Genomic DNA, 6,708 nt, shown 5'->3' on the forward strand with positions numbered 1-6,708 from the left:
GTAACCAATTGGGGATCTCATCTATGAGTTTAACAAATTGGGGACCTCGTCCAGGACTGGTCGGAACAGAAGCTGTTGACATCTACTCTCTGCTGGACTTCCCAGCCTTGGATTCTTTGACGTGACCTTCAACAATGCTGCAGCGTGTCCCGAAACTCCACAAGGTGTTTGAGGAGAAGAGAGACCTGCCACAGCTGGGAATCTTTACCCTGCGCTTGCAACAGGCCAACACAGTGACTGTGTACCTCTACAACCCCCTGCACTCCTGTTGCTGATGGACTCACCCTCCTCCGCACGGACATCGACAAAATTGGGAAGCTCTTCGTGGTCAAGGAAGCCTTCAGGGTTTGGACCAGCAACAGGATGGTAAGGGAGCGATCCCTCTACCTTCATGCAGTTTGGTAGCAAGAATAGAGGCATAGACTATTTTCTAAATGGGGAGAGAATTCAGAAATCTGGAGTGCAAAGGGACTTGGGAGTCCTAGTCCAGGATTCTCTTAAGGTTAACTTGCAGGTTGAGTCGGTAGTTAGGAAGGCAAATGCAATGTTGGCATTTATTTCGAGAGGACTAGAATATAAAAGCAGGGATGTGCTGCTGAGGCTTTATAAGGCTCTGGTCAGACCACATTTAGAATATTGTGAGTAATTTTGGGCCCCGTACCTCAGGAAGGATGTGCTGGCCCTGGAGAGGGTCCAGAGGAGGTTCACGAGAACGATCCCAGGAATGAAGGGCTTAACATATCAGGAACGTTTGAGGACTCTGGGTCTATACTCGATGGAGTTTAGAAGGATGAGGGGGGATCTGATTGAAACTTACAGAATATTGAAAGGCCTGGATAGAGTGGACATGGGGAAGATGTTTCCATTAGTGGGAGAGATTAGGACCCGAGGGCACAGCCTCAGAGTAAAGGGGAGACCTTTTAGAACAGAGATGAGGAGAAACTTCTTTAGCCAGAGAGTGGTGAATCTATGGAATTCATTGCCACAGAAGGCTGTGGAGGCCAGGTCATTGAGTGTATTTAAGACCAAGATAGATAGGTTCTTGATTGGTAAGGGGATCAAAGGTTATGGGGAGAAGGTGGGAGAATGGGGTTGAGAAATTTATCAGCCATGATTGAATGGCGAAGCAGACTCGATGGGCTGAATGGCCTAATTTCTGCTCCTATGTATTATGGTCTTATGTTTTTGTGCGACTTTGGAACTCTCTGCCTCAGAAGGTGGTGGAAGAGGGGTCACTGAATATTTTTAAGGCGGAGGTAGATATATTTTTGTTAGGCAAGGGGATCTAATGTTACCTGAGCTAGATGGGAGCGTGGAACTCGAAACACAAGCCAATCGGCCATGATCATACAGGAGGAGAGATCGAGCCAGTTAGGATTACATTCGCTGGAGTTCAGATCATATTGATTGGTGGAGCAGGCTCGAGGGGCCGAATGGCCGACTGCTGCCCCTACTCCAGATGTTTGTATGGCCGATTCGGGATTATGTGCGACTAAATGGAAAATGTGGAGGTGCTGGGGTTTCCATGTCTTTGAATTTTTAGGTGCTAGAAGCCATGGCTTTTGAGATGAGTTGTTGAAGGACACTTGGTGATTGCTACACTACATATTCTAGATTTCATTTTTTTTGGAAAAATATACTCTATTCATAAAATATTTAAAAGAACATTACAAAACATTTCATGAAAGCCCAGTGATATTCAAATTTTCTACACACACCATGTTGCAGTCTGAGGTGCTTCAATACGGTTGTGATACATGTAATATTCACTCCGTATACTCCAATAGATGTAAACAGGTATGATATAGTCAGGAATACTGAAACATGGCTGCAGGGTGACCAGGGATGGGAACTGAACATCCTGGGGTATTCAGTATTTAGGAAGGACAGACAAAAAGGAAAAGGTGGTGGAGTTTCATTGCTGGTTAAAGAGGAAATTAACGCAATAGTGAGGAAAGATATTAGCTCCGATGATGCGGAATCTGTAGGGGTAGAGCTGAGAAACGCCAAGGGGCAAAAGACTTTAGTGGGGGTTGCATATAGATCCCCAAACTGTAGTGGTGATGTTGGGAATGGCATTAAACAGGAAATTAGAGACACCTGTAATAAAGGAACATCTGTAATTATGGGTGACTTTAATCTGCATATAGGTTGGGCAAATCAAATCAGTAACATTGCCGTAAAGGAGGAATTCCTGGAGTGTATACGGGATGGTTTTCTGGACCAATACGTTGAGGAACCAACAAGAAAACAGGCCATCCTCGACTGGGTATTGTGTAATGAGAAAGGAGTAATTGGCAATCTAGTTGCGTGAGGCCCCTTGGGGATGAGCGACCATAATATGATATAATTCTTCATCAAGATGGAGAGTGACATAGTTGATTCTGAGACTTGGGTCCTGAATCTTAATAAAGGAAACTTGGTATGATGGTATGGGGTGCGAGTTGGCTATGATGGATTGGCAAACGTTACTTAAAGGGATGATGGTGGATAGGCAATGGCAAACATTCAAAGAGCTCATGGGTGAACTGCAACAATTGTTTATTCCTGTCTGGCGCAAAAGTAAAACAGGAAAGGTGGCCAAACCATGGCTTACAAGGGAAATTAGATATAGTATTAGATGCAAAGAAGAGGCATACAAATTGGCCAGAAAAAACAACAGACCTGAGGATTGGGAACAGTTTAGAATTCAGTAAATGAGGACTAAGGGATTGATTAAGAAGGGGAAAATAGAATACGCGAGTAAACTTGTGGGGAACATAAAAACTGACTGTAAAGATTTCTATAGGTATGTGAAGGGAAAAAGATTGGTGAAGACAAATGTAGGTCCCTTACAGTCAGAAACAGGGGAATTTATAATGGGGAACAAAGAAATGGCTGACCAACTAAGCACATACTTTGGTTCTGTCTTCACAAAGGAGAACACTAATAACATACCAGAAATGTTGGGGAACACAAGGTTTAGTGAGAGGGTGGAACTAATAGAAATCAGGATCAGTAGGGAAATGGTAATGGATAAATTGATGGGATTGAAGGCCAATAAATCCCCAGGGCCTGATAATCTACATCCCAGAGTACTTAAAGAAGTGACCCCAGAAATAGTGGATGCATTGGTGGCCATCTTCCGAGATTCTATAGTCTCTCGAACAGCTCCTACAGATTAAAGGGAGTTAATTGGAGGGCACTATTTAAAAAGGGAAGCAGAGAGAAAACAGGGAATTATAGACCAGTCAGCCTGACGTTGGTAGTGAGGAAAAGTCTAGAGTCCATGATAAAAGATTCAATAGCTGAGCACTTGGAAAACAGTGGCAGAATCGGACAGAGTCAGCATGGATAGACGAAAGGGGAATCATGCTTGACATATCTACTGGAATTTTTCGAGAATGTAACTAGTAGAGTTGATGAGGGGGAACCAGTGGATGTGGTTTACTTGGACTTTCAGAAGGCTTTTGACAAAGTCCCACATAAGAGATTCGCATGTAAAATTAAAGCGCATAGGATTGGGGGTAGTGTAATGAGATGGATACAAAACTGGTTGGCAGACAGGAAACAGAGTGTAGGAATAAACAGACCTTTTTCCGAATGGCAGGCAGTGACTAGTGGGGTACCGCAGGGATCGGTGCTGGGACCCCAGTTATTCACAATATATATTAATGATTTAGATTAGGGAGCTAAATGTAATATCTCCAAATTTGCAGGTGACACAAAGCTGGGTGGGAGGGTGAGCTGTGAGGAGGATGCAGAGATGCTTCAGTGTGATTTGGACAAGCTGAGTGAGTGGGCAAATGCATGGCAGATGCAGTATAATGAGGATAAATGTGAGGTTATCCACGTTGGTAACAAAAACAGGAAGGTAGGTTATTATTGGAATGGCTATAAATTGAGAGAGGGGAATGTGCAATGAGACCTGGGTGTCCTCGTACACCAGTCGCTGAAGGTAAGCATGCAGGTGCAGCAGGGGGTAAAGAAGGCAAATGTTGGCCTTCATAGCCAGAGGATTCGAGTACAGGAGCAGGGATCTCTTGCTGCAATTGTACAGGGCCTTGGTGAGACCACACCTGGAATATTGTGTGCAGTTTTGGTCTTCTTATCTGAGGAAGATGTTCTTGCTACAGAGGGAGTGCAGCGAAAGTTTACCCGACTGAATCCTGGGATGGTGCGACTGACATATGAGCAGAGATTGAGTCGGTTAGGATTATATTCGCTGGAGTTCAGAAGAATGAGGGGGGATCTCATAGAAACATATAAAATTCTAACAGGAGTAGACAGGGTAGGTGCAGGAAGGAAGTTCCCAATAGAACCAAGGGTCTCAATCTGAGGATATGGGATAGACCATTTGGGACTGAGATGAATAGAAATTTCTTCACCCAGGGAGCCATGAGCCTGTGGAATTCGTTACCTCAAAGAAGTTGAGGCCAAAACATTGTATGTTTTCAAGAAGGAGTTAGATATAGCTCTTGGGGCGAAAGGGATCAAAGGGTATGGGGAGAAAGCGGGAGCAGGCTATTGAGTTGGATGATCAGCCTTGATCATAGTGAATGGTGGAGCAGGTTCAAAGGGCCGAATAGCCTACTCCTGTTCCTAGTTTCTATGTTTCAATGTTTCTTTGTAATGTCAGTCATGCAGCCCTAGTGGTTCTGTACAATTTTTAGCTCATTGGTAACTATGGCTCAAAGGCCTTAGGCATTATGCTTTCCCCTCTGCATCTTTGTAGTGGAACTAAAGCACCAAGCTTTAGTGTGCCCCTCAGCACGTGGTCCTGGACTTTGGAATGTGCCCGTCTGCAACACTCAGTCGGGGACAACTCTTTGCGCTGGAAGACCAACAAGTTTCAGGTAGACCTTAGAGCCTTTTTCACCGAGTTGATGATCCTCCAGCTGCAGTTGATGTTTGTCTCGGTGTGTGTCCCTGGGAACAGCCTGTGGAGCACAGAGTCCTGTGTCACGGAACTGCTCAGGCTGAAGTTTGGCACAAACCACTGCACCTCTCTCCAGGCCTTCTTTGCAAAGGGCAACATCCAGAAGGAGGAGGGCAAAGGCCTTCTCCCTGCCACAGCCACCTCGAGGGCAACGTGTGGAGTGGGTGAGACTTCGGGCATGTAGAGAGGATCTGACGGGGAGGGCCTTTCTCACCACCAGCCAAGCTGCATCTTGGCGCCTGTTTGAACGTTCTGGCAATGAGGCATTCTGCCAAGTGACTTTGACAGGCTGCTCGGGGAGCCATCTGACAGGGTCCACTATCTCCTTTTCTCGCAGGCCTATATGGTGTTACGTGCAGACCATAGCCTGATGTATTTGTGGACAAAGGTGTTTCTCTGCATAAAGATTTCCATGAGGGACTAGTGGCACATCACTGTCCAACTGCTTGGAACATGGCCAGACCCATCCTTCACTACACTGGGGACAGGTAGAACCTCAGGACGTAGTGGCAGGTGGTGGCTGCGCATCGCGGGTCTATGCACAGCTTGATGCAGTGACACACAAAGGTGGCCATCAGGATGAGGGCGACATTGGGTCTGTTTCTCCCACCTCTGTCTGGAGCTTTGTACATGATGTCCCTGCAGACATGATCCATCTTTGATCTCCAAATCAAGTAGAGGACCAGAGTAATGCTTCCATTTCTGGGTAATGTGGTGAATTTGATGGTTAAGTACGGCAACTTTTTAAAGGGACATCAATACACAGCAAAGCTTTGAAGTGTGATGGAGACATGGTGGTCACTTTAACTTATATTTGTCTATGGCAACAGATTGATGTGATATGGGTGCGAGCAGTTCTGACTGGTATGGATGGCAGCCATTTACAGTGACATTTTATTGTCAAGAAAACAAGAAATTGTAATATTTTTCTTCTGGTAATAACCTCGTGTGTGCTGGAAGCCAGGCTGTAATTGTAATAAAGTGCTAGAGTGAAGGCCAGTGTCTAAAGTCAACAGTAACAGTGGTATCTTAATGAACCAAGAGGAACTTCAGGGTTTTACATAAAGCAATAACAGAAATTGTTTTGAATTGAGTTGTTTTCGCTCAAAGCAGGTACATGCAGGTTGTAAAAAGGTAAAAGGGAATAAGGTAAAGATAGGGTAAGTTTGTTTTTACAAGTCTAAGAGCAAAGAAAAGAAAGATTGAATCAATTTGGGACAAAAGCATTTCTGAAGAGACTGGTTGAGATAATAGCGAGTTAAAAGGGAAGGACTGAATTTAAGGAAATATTGAAGCCTAAGTGAGGGAGTAGCTGCTTAAATCTCCCAGAAGACAACAGGGCAGTTGTTCAGCTCTCCAAGAAGGCAATGTGAACAAGGCCAGACTGAAAGATGCAGCTGCTGTCGGCCTCAGAGGATACTCCAAGGAAAAAGCACTGGACTTCTATAGATTTTACAGTCTATAAGGATAGTTGCTGAATGGAAAAGGGGAAGGTTAAATCTGAGGGTAGTTAAGTTAGGATGTGTGGAACCTTTTTAAAGTACTGTCTACTGTGTGAAGCCATGTATTTATTTAAGTATAATTGTGTTTTTTTTTCCTTTGTTCTGTTAATAAATGGTTACTTTACTATAAAATCATCACAAGTAGTTTGGGACATCATTTCCTGATTTCAGAACCTCCCCTCATAATATAAAAAAATGCCAAAAACGTTCTGGCAGCTGTTTCAAGTTTCCCTCTGGGATTTGAGCAGCTCAGCATTCACCTTCAACCGTGCCATAACATTAGTTAAC

The sequence above is a fragment of the Cetorhinus maximus genome, chromosome 33, assembly GCF_964194155.1.
Source record: "Cetorhinus maximus chromosome 33, sCetMax3.hap1.1, whole genome shotgun sequence".
NCBI lineage: Eukaryota > Metazoa > Chordata > Chondrichthyes > Lamniformes > Cetorhinidae > Cetorhinus > Cetorhinus maximus.